Source organism: Rattus rattus, chromosome 15, assembly GCF_011064425.1.
Source record: "Rattus rattus isolate New Zealand chromosome 15, Rrattus_CSIRO_v1, whole genome shotgun sequence".
Taxonomy (NCBI): Eukaryota; Metazoa; Chordata; class Mammalia; order Rodentia; family Muridae; genus Rattus; species Rattus rattus.
This window is the reverse complement of record NC_046168.1, coordinates 29,915,068-29,933,980: the sequence shown is the minus strand read 5'-3', so window position 1 is coordinate 29,933,980 and position 18,913 is coordinate 29,915,068. Positions and strand designations below refer to the sequence as shown.

The 18,913-nt window shown below is 44.6% G+C and overlaps 1 protein-coding gene across 1 annotated transcript in view; it reads right to left on the bottom strand.

Annotated features, from left to right (window-relative positions):
- Znf521 (zinc finger protein 521) overlaps positions 1 to 18,913 on the bottom strand; it is a 282,823-nt gene that overhangs the window by 158,731 nt on the left and 105,179 nt on the right.

Below are 18,913 nucleotides of genomic sequence, written 5' to 3'. Positions count from 1 at the left end.
CGTTCCAACATGGACACGCACTTGAGCCATCTTGAGCCTCTGCAGGGAGGGAGAGGAGCGAGCATTTCAAACCTGAGCCCTGAGCTTTTATTCTTCATTTACTTTTGGCTGGTTTGTAAAATACAAAAAGATATTAAATAGTTCTATGTCTAAATTACCCCTTTATTACTTTTTTATCACTTTTCCTTAGAAGTGAGGCATATATTACACATTGACAATTTTATTAAAATACAGATTTTAATATATTTAATGTTTCTTTTGTATTCATTCTACAATGATTTGCATATTCTGTGAGCATGTGAAGAAGCAAATGAAAAGAGGAAATATTACAGGAGTGATTTAAAATTAATGCAGTCAACCCAGATGTCTAATATTTAATAAAAAAAAACTCCCTCTGCATTTTGCTTGTTTTTCTATAAAAAGGCAATTCTGCAGACCAAAAGTCTTTTATAGGGTTCTTATTGATACAGACCTTATTGCTTTCAGCAAAAAAATATTAAAAAGTAAGCACATGAAAGGAGACAGAAAACACAATAATAATTATGTCTTGTGTAATGAAAGACAACCAGGTTTTCCTCAATAACTGAAAGATTCAGAAACCGTAGGCCAAAAAATGGATTATTAAATGTTAGAAGGCACTGCGAGATATTACATACAGCTAGGATCAGCCAGGATCAAGGAAAAAAAATTGCGAGCTTCAGGAGGACCAGATCGTAATCTTGAGTTTCGTTGGAAAAGTTCAAGAGGTGGCCCACCATCTCTTCCTTCTGTGAAAAGCATCAGTGGCCTGGACTTCCTTAGCTAAACAGGACCCGCGCTTTGAGGTGAGCAGAGACAAAGCGACTTGTGAAAAACTGGAAACAGGAAAGGTGATAAATGATTATGGTAAATGCGGAGAGATTTATGTGCAACAAAGAGCAGACAAACACGGCTGCCAACCAGATACGGCTTAGCACGTGATGCGTGAAGGAACTCTGCCTTACATTTACGGTCGGGGTTTTGTTTTGTTATTGTTTTTTTTTCTTGCATGGTGTATGCCCCCCCCTTTTTTTCCCTGCTGCTTCCCTAACACCCAAGTAAAAAATACGACTGTCGCAAAACGGGTTGTAAAATCTCTTTCGCTTTTTATAATTTCTCTCTCAAAGCCAGAAGAAGTTTCAGAAGTGTTCAGAATCCAAAAGACAATATCTTTCAAAGGTAGAGAAAATTAAAGACAATACAGGAGAGCTGGGGAAGGGAATGGCAGTGTTTGGTTACAAATATAGATTGGACTGCAACCTTCTAAAAGTTTTCGATCAGAAAGTTCAGTGCCTTGGCACTGAAGCTCACACATACGACACAAAAACAGAAACAGGGCAGCTTTACGAAGTGAATTCCATGTCTGCTTTCTTTAAGGTAACAAGATTTTACTAGATTGTCAGCCTCTTCCTTATCCACAGGAAACAGATGAGGATCGCTCCTTTCCTGCATGGAGAAACCGATGACAAGGCCATCTCACTATCGAGGCCAGATGGCAGGCCTCTCACCCTGAGAAAACAACCAAACACCATTCCTGGATCCCTGCCCACTGCAACAAAGCCAGTTGAAAACCTCCCGATTCTGTCTCCTCGCTTACAAGACTCCACAGCCCCTCAGGCGTGCAGCCTCGCATAGGCTTGGGACAGGTAAGAGTTACACGGACACATGAAACACATGCAGACAAGCTCAACCCATGACATAGGGCGTGTGGAAGCACGGCACACAAACTAAACCAAAAGCGAGCAGTCAAAAAAGTCAAGACGACAACCGCAAAAACAACCCAACAGTGGCTGAGTTTCCCCTTTCAAAGATACTTACACGTGGCATCCTCGAAATTCAAATCCTTAATAAATGTACTCGGCGTTCGAGGTCGCAAATCCTGCCATATTTCACACTTGCCTTTTACTTCTGAAGCCCGCTGTTTTATTTGAAAACATCGTCAAGCACATCGTCCCACTTGCACATTCAGAGAAAGCACTGCGTGAGCGTTCACCGTGCCTCCAGACTGGTAAGAGATGAACCTCAAGCCTGAGATCCGGGCGCGACCGTTCATCACTAAATCCTCACTCTGCCTGGGCGAGACGCATCATCATTGCAGACGTAGGAAGAATTGTGGAGCAATGGGCCGTGTAAAAATTCAGTGTACAATTCCTGACACCAGGTAGGTATAAGGAATTGTGAAGCAATGAGCCATTATTACAAAGGAAGAAAGAAAGAAAGGGTCTAATCCTTGGCACCGTGTTTAAATCAGGTTCTTGTCCGGGTCCATGCTGCACTGTTATCTCTTATGTAAGTGTTCTCCCAAGCTTGAAATTTCATTGACATGTTGAGGGACATAAACTTAGGATCAAGTTTTTGTTTCCTGGAGTTCAGAGTAGCCCTGGAAAGCCTCCCTGCCTTGTTCTAACCCTGCTTCATCCCTGTAGCCTAAGAACATAACAATCACCTATAAAACTCACACATCTCAGGGTGGGGGGGGACAGTGGAATGAGCAGGGGGAAACCTAGAACCAAGAGTGTTCTTCAGTAGGGAAGGAGGGAGGAGGGCAGGAAGGGAGGAACAGAGAGAATATGAATAAATGAATTAATAGATGGATGAATGAATGAGTGAATACGAGAATGAAGGCCTCTTCTCCAAAAGGTTGATTTCTGCATTGAAATCAAGATGGTAAAAGGTCCCCTGGCCAGTGCAAGCACAGGAAGAAACTAGAAACTAACCAACCCGGGCTGAGGCCACGTGCTGATGGCTTCCGGTCCACTCAAGCCTCCCTTGGTGGACTCTCCCTTTCCACCTCTGAGGTCGACTGATTCTTCCAGAACTGCCTATCCCCGTTAATTTAAGCAATGCAAAGGAATGTTTCAACTGCCAGTAAAACCTATAGAAGTGTGATTGCATTTTCTTTCTTTTTTTTTAAATACTTATTTATTTAATGTATATGGATACACTGTAGCTGTCTTCAGACACAGCAGAAGAGGGTATCAGACTTTATTTCAGATGGTTGCAAGCCACCATGTGGTTGCTGGGAATTGAACTCAGGACCTCTGGAAGAGCAGTCAGTGCTCTTAACCACTGAGCCATGCCCCCGTGATTGCATTTTCTAACTCATGAGAAAACTATGGTGGATCCTTTCAACTCCAGATCCAGAATCAACTGGAACTTTCTTCCTTGGTCGCTGACTGTCTGTCTGTATTCTGACAACTCATGTGGTGCATTATGATGTGCGGTCCTTCTGCATGTCCATGTTACACTTGAGAGTCTGGAACCAACTCTCTTCGTCATACCCCTTGACTCACAGAAAGCGAAGGCGAGATCTTACAGTTGGGGAAAGAGTTTACTGGGAGCCCACTCTGTGGCCTGAAAGGCTATTTAAAGATGCAGATGCGTGAGCGTAGTTTGTGCAGATGTTTTTCTACAGTGACTGCACTTGCCGAGTTTCACCATTTCCATAAAGCACATTAAAACAAGTGTGTGAACACTTGGAGAGGAAAGTCTCCAGCACTCCCGAGACTTTCCGTGGAAAGTGGAGCCGCCTGACTTTTCTCCAGGCAGACGGAATGCCCATGATTCAGCAGCCTGAGTAAATAAAAGAGGTCCTTATTTCCTAACTTTGCTGGCTGGCCACACTGCAGGGGCCTCTGAGCAGCTGCCAAAGGGGATGTAGAACTGGAGCTACACCCAGCCGCTGAAGGCCTGCCTTTGTTAGCTGGCCAGGCTTTCCCCACCATCTTCTGGCATCGATATGGCCATATCCTGCAAGGAAGACCTCCATCTCGGGCTCAATGAGTCTCCAGCCCGCCTGAGAGGAGAGAACACCCGATTTTGCCTGGTCTGAGTGGAGAAGGACAGCTGGAAACTCAGTCAGCAGCAGAACAACACCTGTTCGGTCATATTATGGGCAAAAGTGCTTACCACACCAACAGAACAATGAAGTCAACTCCAACTTCTACCTCAGCTAACAGGCTCCAGAGCACAAAGTATGGCTGTAATGTGGGCCTCACGCACCACCCTGGAAGCAGCAAGCAAAGGCGGAAGGGCTTTCATTCCAGCAATTGCATATGGAGACACAGGAATGCTCGGCAGGGCCACCCTGTCGTCCAAAGGAGCGAGATAGGCTAAGTTTATACCCCGCCTTTGTAGAAGAGAAGCACGGAAGGTCCCACACAATGTTCGCTGTCCAAGGTAAATAAGTAGAGTCAAAGGTAAAAATCCTGTGCCGAAAGAGAGGGTGACAATGTTCTCAGGGGACTGTGAGTGTCGCCCAATCAGGTCTTGATATGAGACCCCTGGCTTCTGAGGCCCGGAGTCAAGTCTGACAGGATTAACTCTACTATGATGGACAATGTGAAATTACTAAGAAGAATTATTAAGAAGAATTATAAGATGGATCGAATCACTCTCAATGTTAAAGAAATTAGAGAGCTAGATGGATGTCTCAGTGAGTAGAGTGTCTACAACCCATGTCTAAGGATCTGAACTCAAGCCCAGGACCACATTGCAGATAGGTAGGTAGATGATTGACAGATGTTAGATGGAGAAGAAGGAGAGATGGAGATTTTATGTGTGTGTGTGTGTGTGTGTGTGTGTGTGTGTGTGTGTGAGAGAGAGAGAGAGAGAGAGAGACAGAGAGAGAGACAGAGACACAGATAGAGATGGACAGATAGATAAAGGTAGATGTGGTTCTGTGTTTGTGTACACAAGTAATCCCAGTGATGAGGAGGTTGAAACAGAAGGATCCCCAAGCTTGATGACCAGCCAGTTGCACCAAGTTCATGTACTCCAGGTTCTGTGAAAGCTTGTTTGTTGTTATTGTTTTGTTTTGTTTTCCAGAAAAGGAGGTGGACAGCAACTGAGGAAGAGTCAAGGTCAACCTTGGGCTTCCAATTTCATGCACACCCATACTACATACCCACCCTACCTCCCCCTCACAAGCCCACACACACACACACATACCCACATACCCCACTAGAAATTAGGGCAAGCAACTAACTTGTGAGACATCTAGCTCTTCCCAAGGCCAGGTTAGTGAGAGCTTTCCTCTCTCTATAGATGAGTTCCTCCAGAATCACCAAAGTACCCTCAGAATATCTCATCCTAGGCTCAGTACCACACAAGTGCAAATGTCACACAGCCAGGGTTCCTGAGCACAGATGGGCTTTAGACCACTGGTTCCTTATGAAGTATCCGGAAGTGAAGGAGACTGACAGGCCAGTATCTATGTGCCAGGTGCCGTATGTCAGAGGAAGAGAGAATCAGGAGTCTGGAGTTTTATTTTGAGCTCCACAGCCGACTTGGAGAGTGACCTGGCCAAGTCGTTTAATCTGCCCCTACCTAAGTATTTCATCTGCAATATGAAGATAATAATTCTCACTACTTACCCTCCAGGGTGTTACAAAGATTAGTGACAGTTTCTGGGGCATCTTATCACTGCTGAAAGAAAAGCTACTCACATAAACAGAGACATCGAGAAGGGTGGCATTTGCTCCTGTTCCTTGCAAATGTCCGCAGATTTACTATAAACACATTTTCCTATTTTCTTTTCTTTAATAGAACCCCTGGAATATGAATTCTACAGAGTGGCCCAGTGGAAATCCATAGTGCCTGAAGCATTCACAGTAGTGTGTACAGCCAGCAAGAAAACAAAACAGAATAGCTGGCAATATCCAAAAATTAATGGACCATAAATTCATGCTATATTCCAAGCATTAAATTATCATACACAGGATATAATCTTGGGTCTTTAAAGATAGGTAACCTCGGAACAAGTACGTTACTATGTAATTCTGAAGCTAAGTATATAATTTTGAAATTACCTTCCCTCCCTTTAAAACATGAGCAATACAGCCGTGGCATTATTTCATACCATAATAAGTTAATTTAGTAGATTATTTTTGCAAGTGTTGAGTAATTGTTGAAAACGTAAGACCAAAGTGGATTTCCAGGTTTGTCATGGTTCTTCATTTGATTCTGTATGCTTGCCTGCAGTCTACTACAGTGGGCTTGAACTTCCTTACTGAATTGAGTTCACAGGCCTTCCCTCCCACCGCCATTCACTAGCTACCAGAGCTAGCTTGACACAAGCTGGGAATCCTGAGGGAAACACACCCAGCGCACAAAATGCCAATGGCTAGGCAGGAGTGACAGAGAACAGTGATTTGAATTGTGTGCTTGGCAGACAGGTGACAAGGGTGCTTGTGTTTCTTCCAGTGCCATCAAGGTCACAACTTTTACATCATTATTAAAGCCACCAAGACAAATCACGCAAAGCATTTTTACAGCAATGATTTAAATTCCTAAAGAATGAGGTCATGTTAAATAAATTATTTTGCATTCTTGAACAACTGCTTCCTTTCATTCTCGATTGGAATGTCTGTGGCTGTGGAAAAACTGCAGCTTTAATAATATTTAGTGTGTGTGTGTGTGTGTGTGTGTGTGTGTGTTTCTCATTTGAAATCGACAGCTCCACATTAAATTCATATACTCCTATACCATAGAATGTATTTAACTGGCTGAAAATGAATAGTCTGAAATGTGAACCCTAGTAATATTTATTATTCACAGATGCTTTAAAATTCTGTAATATTCCGAATGGTTCTGGAAGGACCACTTAACTGCATTAACAGTCAGGTTATGGGGGGAGGGTGGTCTGCACTAATGACAGGAGTGTCGGGGGAGTGGGGACTCTGGTGAACATTTTAACCCAGTCTTAAGACAAACTCCAGAGAAGAGAATCCAGGGGTAAATTTTTTTTTTCTTTTTAGTTTTATTACAGCCTAATTAAAAAAAAAAGTGACTCGTTTTTTTCCTCCCAACCCCTTCGCACTCCAGATAACCCAGTGCAGGAGATAAGATACCATGTGTTTTTTGCTCTTCTTGGGTGATCCCCGGCTTTCACATCTTCAGTGTTTGGAAGAGGATTTGCATAGAGTGTGGGGCGAGGACCACAAATGCTTTGCTCGCTGTTGCTTAAAGTTCATCTGAACAGACGGTGCCTGATGAATCCATCTTCCCCGGCCAAATTAAACAGCGAACAGTGCATTCTTAAGCAGTTCACACTCAGACTCCACCTCTCAGATGAGGAAAAAGCTGACACAAAACCAGCTCAGGAAAAGTCCGCCGTCTCACGGAAACCAAGGCGGGTGCTTCTGAAGCCAGACAGAAGGAAAAGTAGTTTCCAATTATGCCGGTTTGGGGCGGTGAGAAGGGGGGCGAGAACTGCTTTGCTTTTCCGATCTCTTGGCTCCCTTAAAACTATGTCACTAATGCTAAGCACCAACTTCTTGAGGTTCAGTAATGGCAGCCGTGTGGAGCACATCTGTTCACAGGACTGGGAGGGAGTGCATTCCTTAAGCAGTGTAACCTGTTTATCTTTGCTTTGATGATGACAGGCATCGTGGAGTATTCCTCCCTAATCTCTATTCTTCTCTCTCTCTCTCTCTCTCTCTCTCTCTCTCTCTTTCTCTCTCTCTCTCTCTCTCTCTGTGTGTGTGTGTGTGTGTGTGTGTGTGTGTGTATCATGTGGCCATGTGTACTTGTGTGCTTGTGTATGTAGAAGCCAGAGGTCAAACTTGGGTGGCCTTCCCCAGACATCATTTTAAGACGGGGTGTCCCGCTGCTCTGGGCTGGCCGATTTGAGTAGGTTGGCAGGACGGTCTATTCCTGGCCCCTAGAGTACAATGTATGCCACCAGGCCCGGATTCTAAGAATCGGTCTCAGGCCGTTGTGCTTGCTTGTTATGCCAGGCCTCTGGCAGCTGAGCCACCCTAGCCTCTCCTCTTCTACTGTGACGTACAAGACATTCATTAATTACTGCATATGCTTGTGTTTGGACATGACCCTTGGAACAAATAATTTCTCAAGCAGACACTTGTTGTTCAGCAAAGTTCGTTCATTTATTTAACTAAAACATATTAAGCACCGTGCATGCGTGTGCTCAAGCTTTGTAGTTAACCCTGAACCTCCCAGTTACATTTTTTTAAAAGAAGATCTCCTTGTGTATAGTACCAGACTACCTCACTGTTAGTCTTATAAGGAACAAATACGACATCTGAGCTAAGATGAACAAAATTAATAGACCAGGGAAGCCCATTGTTGCCTTAAGTCATAAGTGCTTATGTGACAAGCACAGAATGGGATGGGACAGAACAGTTGACTTGTTGCTCTACTCATGCTGGGAGGACAATCATTTTAAGTGGCTTAAATGTCTAAATAACACAAAAATTTAAAAGAAAACGAGTAAAAATTCTCAATTGAAACTTCTGAATGTGACTTGCAGATTGCTTGAAAACCACTGTACACTAGATCAGTGCTTCGAAACTGTGCGCACTGGAAAGTCGTGATTAATTGGTTACCGGGACCAAAGCCCGCTACGGAGCAACCGCATGCCAAGCTAGTTTGATTTTTAAGAAAATCCTTGAGACGAATTCTATTTTGCCTCAAAATCTCTTGCACTAATACGAATTATGGTCTAGGCAGCATGAAAGCCACAGTTATATCCCTTGAGAAATATTCTGTGAGATTCACAGGGCCCCCAGTACTGTTAGTGAATCTGTGTGGGAGGGAGTGTGTGTTCACCTGTACACACATGAATGCACATGGTAACCAGAGGTCAGGAGCCACCCACGTTAGTTGTTGGTGATGCTTGTGTTTGTCTTGGAGACAGGGACATGAGATTCACGACACCAGGAAGTCGCAGGGATCCATCCGCCTGTGTCAGCCGTACCTGACTGTAAGTACATGCTGGCATACCCAATTCTCCAGGAGTGCTGCGGAAGGCCCTTGGGTCCTCATGTTTGCACGGCCAGCACTTACCTTCCTTTCAACTTTATGATCTTTATCTTAACCTCTTCACTGAAAACCAAAACTAAAGACCAGTCTTTGACAGAAACCCGAGTTTGAAATGGCTTCCTTGGGAATGATGGGTCTTAGAGAGTCCATGCTCATTCTGCCATGCCTACAACCTCTTGAGGACCTGTCGTAAAACAATAGGATGTCCAAACAAAAAAAAAAAATTCAAATTCAAATTCAAATGGCAAGCATTGACTGCTATACCATGCTCTCATAGGTTTTGTCCTCACTTCAAAGGCTGGGGTCTAAAGCTGGAAGCTTTGGGTCACAGAGACTTACAAGAGTACTTAGACTGTGTCTGCAGCCCTGAAATTTACCTGTCCGGTATCCATGGCAGCAGTAAAGCCCAACTTGAAATTTTGGCAGTTGAAAAAGGCCACTCTGTGTACTTCACTGCAGACTAGGCCACTGGAGAATACAAAAGTGTTGAAAGGCTAAAATTTAATTAATGAACAATTAGCACCCCCTGTGGATTCATTGTGCAGTAAAGTGATAAATAGGGTTTGTTAATGTAGAAAAAGCTGTTAAAGAGATGGGGGGGGCACATATTGCCACAGCGAAACCCACTGACCTGCATGCTCTTGCTTCTGACATTCCCATGCAGAGTATGTGATGGGAACGTTTTAGGATCGGGGATAAACAGTCAGTTAGAATTTTGTGAAGGCATGGACTCATCCCTGCACCCAGTCACGCAACTTCAACTCCAAGAACCTTGTGTTTTCTACCCTGGTTTTCTGCCGTAGGCCACTGTGATGTGTGGAACTTGAGATCCAGGAGATTGTGACCTTGAAACTGTACAGGTAAGGGTCTGCAGAAGGATGATGCAAAACAATCCTGGGAGGATAGAATTCCCGCAACCTCCCAACAGCACTGAGAGTACGAAGGGAGACTGGATGCCAAGCGGTACAAAGACAGGATGTCATGAGTTCGTTCCCTTAGAGCCAGTGAGACGGGTTTAAGCATTTGTGGATACAAATGGCTTGAATGACCTGCAAAGGGCAGAGCTATTCCCTGACAATAACTTCAACTGGGATACGAAAGAGTTCCACCCTGATCGTATAATACCTAATGGCTTTAGAGACTAATATTGTCATTTACTCAGTTATAAAAATATGAATGGAGCTCTGCAGAGAAGTCCTACAGTGATGAAGACAGATTTTCCACAGATTCATCCCACTTTTGATTCAGCACTGGACAGACTTGGACCTTAGGGTGGCTGGGATAAATTGTGTATTCACCAGTACAAATCATAGAGCCGTGTGTGCACGCACGTGTTCACCAGATAAAATTCACAACATCCCATGTTTAGATACACCCGTGTGTTTATCCACAGTTCACTAAATGTCAAAAGTCAAACACATAATTTTTAGCAAAGCAATTTTCAAAGATTTTAGATGTTTGTCATTACAAAAGTGGTAATTACAGTAATTTGCCACTTAATATAAGTTCCCATCTCTGCAAACATATACAATGAAATACTACTCTAGGCAACAATGGTGCAATTCTATTTTTAGTGATATGCTTACATATCTAATGTACATATAATTATCTCTATGTACATAATTATATACATGTACATATCATTTAAAATTTATTTATATATACATACATGTTCTCACACATACATAGCTAACATTAATTCTAACAATAATTATAGTCAGAACCCAGAACTCCCATGGTTCCTTCATGTTGTAGTATTTAGTTCATCTACATCTAAAACACTTTAAAACAAATAAATATAGAAGACTACCACAGCCATTGTGGCCACAGTACCAAATCAGTAACAAATCCGGCTGCAGTCAAGGAGGAAGATAAAGACCCAGCTGTGCTTATTCCAAGAGGACATGAGGACACCTGGCCCTCTGACACCCAGCACGGGACAGCAGCATGAACTAAGGGCCCCTGAAATATAAGGGGTTAAATATGGTTACAATATGAGAAAGTAAGAGGTTCTCCTCGATAGGAAGGAATGTGATAAGAACCGTCTTACCAGTCACGTGAGTCATCAAGTCTGAATGGTCATTTCCATAGAGAAGCTGGTGGCAATGCCTCATGAAGGAGAGACAGACAGACAGCATGACGAGAAGCTCAGCTCTAACACTCAAGTGCTTCCCAGCTGACTCCAGGCTGCCTGGACCAAAGACCACTTTCTGAATCTCCATCACGTCATTGAACCTGGGCTCTGCTCTTTCCTGGGAGCCTAAGTGATGGCTGGTGCAGGCTGTCCCTACCTCTCAGTCACATTGGAGGGATCAAAGGAGAGAAAGGAGTGACTCTCTCAGCAGCTTGCACAGAGCAAAAAAAGACAAAACTCTCACCCTGAACCGCCCGTGGGCGTGGTGCAAGGGAACGGAGAACAGTGAGGAATGTGGGCAGCAAAAGGACTGCTTCACTTACAGATGACCAGAGAGGTCAGTGACTGTGGCTACCTGCCAGCCCCCTGAACTAACAGGAAGGAAACCCCTTAGTCAAACCACAACAAACAAACAAACAATGGAAATGCTCAGCCACCACCTGTTTAGGGGAAATAAGCTTAACGTGATGTTGAACACCGTATATTTAAAAAAAAAAAAATAGTGTTTTCACATTGCAAAATGAACTCGAGCTAATTGGCATGTGTTCACACAAGTATAACAAAGGAGTAAGCAATTAACCATTAGATGAACTCACTCCCTATCCACAGTCTGTTTGGGAGGGATGCTGGAGTATATGTATGTGTACATGCTCATGTGTGTCTTGTGTATGAAGGAGCACATGCACATGTGTGCATGTATGTATATATGGAGGTCAGAGGCCTATGTCTAATGGATTACTGGAAGTTCTCCCCTTATTTTTTGAGACAAGATTCAGCCAGACTTTCTGGGCAGGCAGCTCTAGCGAACCACTCTGTGTTTCCAGCACTAGAACGGCAGGCCCAGATCATCCTTTGTGTCTTGTTAGCAAGAACTGGTGGCCTGAGCACAGGTTCTTAAGTGTGCACAAGGACTCACCAACTGAGCTGTCTAACCATTGCTTAGCTTGTCTCTACCTCTGGAGACTGGATAGAAAACCCTACACACATGTGCACACATGCGCACACGGGTGGACACACACATGCACACACACAATCCCGGGTCTCCGTAACAGTACCGTTACATGCAATCTTGACAAATGAAAGCAAAAGAAAAGAAGCACTGAAGGCGGCAGGTGGCTGCTTCACTTCTCCATAATCCCCGGAGACACTGGGGACATGCTCCCTGACATCCGTGCCAAGGGGATAAAAAAAAAGCTCTTGCCACCTTGTCCTTAAATTACCCCTTCTTGAGTAGTATTGCAACTACCATGGCTCGACGCGCTAAAAATGCACACCGAACGCCAACCACAAAGAGCGAGCCATAGCGGTGGCTGCTAGCGTAGGATCACGGCGTCTCATAATGCTTCAGGACCTGCTGGAAATGCATTCTCTACCCTGAGTAATTTGCATGTGGCTGGTCTGCCCTCATGAAAGCATTTCTCGCCATGATATTCACACACCAAACTGAGCCTCAGCTCTAAGAAGCAGTTTTGATGGTAAGGCGCTGAAGTCATTACACACTCCAGACTGTCACAGCTGCCCTCGACTTGGGGCGGGATTTGATCCTTAGATCTTCTCCTCGTGTTATGCACTCTATTATGTCACTTCCTCTCTGCAGAAGGGCTGTGAGGTGCAGTCTGTAGATCTCGATAAGAAGACAGTAATAATTTGGAAAACGTAAAAGTTCCAAGTCATGAAGGCTGGATGTTACTGCCTGAGGAGCACATGTCGTTCTGAGTCAATGCTCACGCTGCTCCGTGTGGCATTGGGCTTCTGGCCCCCATATGTCTTTCCTACAAACACACATGCAAGCATGTACACACAAGGTCACGAGTTTTGCCCTATAACAAAGGTACAGTGTGAGAAGTACATCCTAAGGGGACTCCACATTGTCCTGTGGACATCCAAATGGAACTCTACAAACTGAACAAAGATGGTGTGCCTGACTGACTACACCCCTGGGCACTAGGGTACAGCCCGCAAAGGCTGTTTATCCTCTGAGGAAGTGTTGCTAAGGGATACATGATCATTGTCTCCTAAACCCTTGATGCTGATGATTCCCAGGCCGTGAGAGAGACGCCAATCCGCCGTTAAAGGTGGTGGAGTCCTTTCAGCCACTTCGGCTATAGAAGGTGATCCAAAAACTAAATACGAAGCAAATAAACTCCCTGGGCTAAAGAGCAAGGGAGGGGAAGGGAGCCCTTAACAGTCAGCAGTGAGTTCAAGTTCCAGTGAGGAAGAGCCAATAGGATTGCTGATCCAATGCCCTCAAGTTTGGACATCTCTAGAAATTATAGACATTTATTTTGTCCTTTGATTGTGCTTCTATCAGTCCCTGGGCACTTCCCGGCCTGCTGGAGTGTGGCAGCTCTACAGTAAAGCAAGTCTGTCGGGCTGGGGGCAGAGAGGGAACAGAGCAGGACTTGATCTCGAATGATTTTTTTTTATTGGTTTCATTTACATCCTGCTTAAGGTTTTCTGCGCAGCTCAAGGTGTCTTATCTCTGGCTACCAGGGGATATTTAGCAGTCAAAGCAGAGAGCACATTCCCTCTCCTCCTGTCCCACTCCCTCAAGCTGGTGATTTTTTTTCAAGCTCCTTATCTTATCACAGGATCTCCTCAGGCTGAGGAGAGCCCACAGTTATAGGAAGCATTACACTCTACTCTCTTGCAGGCTGTTGGAGACAAACGATAGTTTAAGTCCTCAGAAGCAAATCAGTTAACCCTCTTCGGCACTCGGTTCAGAAGGAACTCAGTAACGTCTCACCTCGATTAGGAACGAAGGCTGTGAGCAATTTCCCCTCAAAAGTCCACGTACACAGAGCATGGACCACATTGGAGTAGGGGTGACTAGGGACAAAAATGGCTGCCGGTCACATTTGTGTACTAGCTCTAGATTCTAAAGTGCATGGATGTCTTTACCTGAGCAACCAGGCCACGCCCCATGGCACCTCCTGGTCATTTATTCCATGATGTAAACAGGAGACAGCTCTACTCCTCTACTAAGGGGATAAAAGCAGACGCTGAAGTGCGGAGGGAGAAGATGGGGATCAGGGGTCCAGATAAAGGGACTTCCCTCAGCAGTGAGCCAGCGTTAAACCTCAAGATGAACATGAGCAAGAGATGGCTGTTAGATGCCACTCAGTCATCTCTAAGAGTGACAGAGATATGGTGATCTCAACGTGTTAAATAATCAGATGGCCTGGCAGGGCCCTGGAGTTATCAAGAAACTTCGGCTCTGAACTCCTTAGCGATGCCTTAAATCTTGGGTGCTTTGAAACCACAGGATCCCTTCTCAAATCCATTAAGTCACACTCCCGGGAGCTGGGGATTCCACAGGAATGCAACCAGGGTTGACAAGGCTACCTCAAACTGTCAGGAGTCAACCTACCATGGACCACAGAAGGGGGTCTCCATCCAGAGCACACAAAAGCAAACCCCATTAGCTGATGAACTTATGGACTTTGTTTTAGGTAGGCCAGCCTGGGGTAGATTTTCCACAACGCTGTGTCCAATGCAGGGAGCCAGTGCTTTTGCTTTGGGTACAGCAAACAATGCTGAGCGCTCCACGACTAACTATTGTCACACGGAAAAGAGCGGTGTGTGAGCAGTTAGCAGGCACCTGACCTGTGTATTTTATATACCTTTTTAAAAAGTCTCCATTTCTCTTCTCCTTCCTATCCCTGCAGCCCGCAGGCTCCTTTACATTAGTGATAACCCTATCCTTTATCCTGCATTGAAGGGTCTCTTAATTGTCCATTATCTTAGCATGTCAGCACAAAGGAGCGGGGACAGCATCCCCGTCCGAATGGTTTCACCTCTCTCTCCTGAGAGTGATGCCCTTGTCAAGGCATTAAAGACTTGAAAACCTGCCACTTATCAGAATTGCATTTGAATCGAACCACTGTCCTTGAAAACAGTGGGCAGGAGATAATATCGCACTGCCCCTCATTGCGGGGTCCAGTTCCACGGTGGCTGGAACAATCCAAAAAGATACTATCCAAAGTTTGTCTTGCATCCTTCACAATAGAATTACAGGAAAACGTGCCCAGTGGTTTTTGTTGTTGTTGTTGTTTGGTTTTGTTTGTTTGTTTGTTTTGTGCTGTAGTACAAAGAGATCTATCAGTTGGGTTATTCACGAATACAGAGTTAACAGTCTAAATCAGAGGATCTGTGGTGTGAATTTATAAATCCGTCCTGCAACCAGACGATAAAACTCTTTTAATTACACCACAGCTCAATCCTCGGCAAATATAAGTCAAAGCTATTAAAGCATCCCATGTATCATGGAACCAGGGCCTCTTCAGTGATCTGAACCAAGCCACGTTCTCAGCAGCAACTGAAGACAAAAGATGAGCGTTTGCTCTCCCGGACACCGTGTGCGCTCCATACATCTCATTTCCTTGCCACTTTTCGTTCCTTTCCTACTCATTTTGAGCCACACTGCCTTGGAAGAAAGAATTTATGCATGCTTTTAACAAATAAACAAGTGTACAAATTAATTCAGAAAGCAGTAATTTTGAAAATTTTCCTATGTTTAATGTGCACTGCAGCTAAACTACTTTTTCTGTACAAATTAATTTACTGCACCAGTGGTCGATGCTTATGTCTAGGCAATTTTATTTCTCAGTCTGGTAAAATGAGGCCTAATAGCTGCAACCTGTTATATCCAATCTGTCACTGGAAATCAAACTGCCTTTTTCCTATTATTCAAGGAGCAATTTGGAGGAATTAAAGCCATCGAAAAATGGAAGACAAACAATTCTCTGTAAGGACTCAATGGCCTGTGTCATCAACCAAATCCAAGCCCGTGGTCTCTTCTGAGAGGTCTTCCAACATAACTTTTCTGAGTTCTTGAACTTTCTTTCACATCTGCCAAGCCATGTAAGATAAAAAGCTCAGGATGAGCTGGAAATTTTATCCTAAAAAAAACCCCTTCGGTCTTTTAGAAAAGTAACCAGATACAGAGTTTGGTGTTGGCCCAGGATAGTAACCCAGCTTCACACATGACCCAGCTCTTCACTGCACCCTCATTTTACCTGCGAATGTATTCTTTGATTCTTTCTTGCAAAGTGACTTTAATTTTAGAATCTTCTTTCTTTACTGGGGAGAGCTCAATAGCCAAGCTCGCTTACTTGAGTTTAACGTTTTACGGGCACGAGTGCTTCAACTATGACTGGAGCACGTTGTGACTCGCTGCTTCTCCATCCACCCCTTGCACCATCCAATGGTGGTTCATGTGCAATCTACGCTGTGTCTACAAGTGACCTGTCTTAATGGGAAACTGCTGGAAAACACCAGGTGGAAGACCAGTGTAAGGCCATCTAAGCACGGTGAGTGGCAGAGGGACCCAAGAGCAGGCCAGATGAGAATGAGAACTTGGAATAGTAAATAGTATCAGATACGGCATAGCACTCTTGACGGCATGCTCTACTGTTAAAAAGGACACGGGATTGACTTGATCACTGCCAGTTTCCATCCCACAATCTGCCCTTTCCAGAGAGCGGAATTCTCACTGGTTCTAGGAGAACGTACAGAGTTAGGGCTTCTGGGTACCTAACGTGGGTAACCTCACTTCTCTCTGCTGGCTACGTTTCGAGGGTATCCATGGAGACTTAGTCATTCCTACCGAACCAACTACATCCATGGTGCTTGACATGTGATTCTGCAATCTCTGTCTTCCTAGTTGTCTGATATGGTGTAATAGGTATATTCAACAATAATATTGCTCCAATTCTAACAGTCTACGCCACACTCGGTCTTAGCAAACAGAGCACATGTTGGTATCTAGGGGGAAACAAGTGTATTCTTTTTTCTCAGAAAGGAAAAGGGAGACAACACAAGAAAAGCCCTTTACAAACACAGACACTTAAGGAACACCCCTCCTCTCTCTCTGGGAGACAGGGCTCACTCTTGTTCAAAGGTAAACTTCAAGTTCAGAGTCATTCTCTATCAGCCTTGGATCTGGTGTTAAATTCCAGAAATAAGACAGACCTAAGTATCTCTTTGCTTCTCTCTGCCTCCCTCCCTCTCTTTTCTTCTCTCTTCCTGAATTCCAAAACAAACTCATTTCCTCAAAAAGTTTAGTGGTTCTTACCCTTCCTTAGGCTGTGACCCCTTCATAGGGCTCCTAATGTTGTGGTGACCCCCAAACATAAAAGTATCTCACTGTTACTCCATAACTGTAATTTCCTACTCATCAATTGTAATGTAAATATCTGATACGATGTGTGAACTCCAAAAGGGTTGAGATTCCCAGGTTGAGAACCACTGGCTTAGACAGTCAATCTAATAATCATCTGATTTCCAGGCAGGGCTCATTAATGTGAACTGTTTGTCTGATTAATATTGTTACTATGTCACACATCCAAATTGGTGCAAAGTATTGTTTTCCAAAAAAGAATTCCTTTGTATTGTTGGAATAAGTCCTGATGACTGGGCGCTCGCCCCGCCCAGTCTGGAAGACTTCGCCATCATGATACTCGGCGCTTACTTGCCCTTCTTTCGATTTCTTCCCTCTGGCACCATGAATACTGTGATATGGATTCCTAGTGTTTTAAGCTCACGTTTGTGGGAAGAATCAGCCAACTCTTCTATAGAAACACTGGCTCCAACATGCCCAAGTTCACAGTGCTGTGGGTGAGCGAACAGATAGGACATCCATCCATCCTCGTTCTTCTCCATGCCCCAAGGAGAAAATGCCGGTCTTCCTCCCTCCCTCCTGTCTATCCCAAGCCTCTTAGACACCACCATGATACCCTCCTTGGCTTTCACCTGACCAGGGCAGAACCCTTGCTTTCAGTCTCCCCAGAAGTGCTAAATGCTCAGCTATGAACATGCTTACACACACACACACACACACACACACACACACACGCACACACACACACACACACTCCCTCTCATATTATCCATCTCCTAAAAACCAAAACTGCTTTTGAATCCTACTTTCCTCCTTGACATCAGACTGGCACTATGGGAAGCCAGTATGCCCCCTCTCCTCAGCTGCCCTAATGGGCAGAAGCTATGGTGCTCACATAATCAGCACAGGACATATACTAGAGCAACAGAGAAAGTCCACCCTCAGTGTCCACAGAAGGTGGAAGGGGACCAGGGTCCCTGCACCTACGGTGGGCTAGAGGCAATACATGCTTACTTTCTTAAGGGAAGCTCAGAATCACATGCCTCTTCAACAGGTTGCCCACTTCTTTCCGACCCATCATAAGCAAGAGACATCTGATGTACAGGGAAGAGGGGACTTCTCTCCCAGAGAAGTTGTAAAAGTGGCCTTCCTCACTGTGCTGAAAGCCGCAACACTGGTCTATTTTCATTCCCTCAACACCTCTATGGGCTTTTGTGAACTTTACAGACTGCATAGCTGTGTTCTGCAGCCATTTCCCATAACCCATATAAGGGGAAGAAGAAAGGTCGGGAGCTGCATTTGCCCACTTCCATGACTTGAGCTTTTGAATCCGAGCTTCCTACATTCAATTTGTGGCAGGATGGGTGATGGAAGACAGAGCAGAAGGGAGCTCCCTCCTTAGAAACCCTACCCAAGTAGGATCTGCAAGCTGAAGAGAAACTGGCTTCTTCACACAACTAGTCATTGGCAAGCCTCCAATCCCAGCCCAGGTAGGTACTCACTGTCTCACCCACTCAGTCACCAAAGGGACATTTTGCCAGACATGAATACACAAAGACATACAAACTGTGGTAACCACCCCGTCCTAGAATTGTGTGACTATGTATAAGGCTGGTGAAGCTTACATACTAGGGCTGAGTGTGGAGTTCAGTAGTAGAATGCCTGTGTGGCACATGTATAGCTCAGAGTTCCACTCCTAGCAACACACACACACACACAGACACACACACACACAGAGAGAGAGAGAGAGAGAGAGAGAGAGAGAGAGAGAGAGAGAGAGCGCGCAGGGGTAAATCTTACATCTTAAAGACCAGTGTTCTTTGTGAAAAGAACTTACAAACAAGTGATAAACTGGT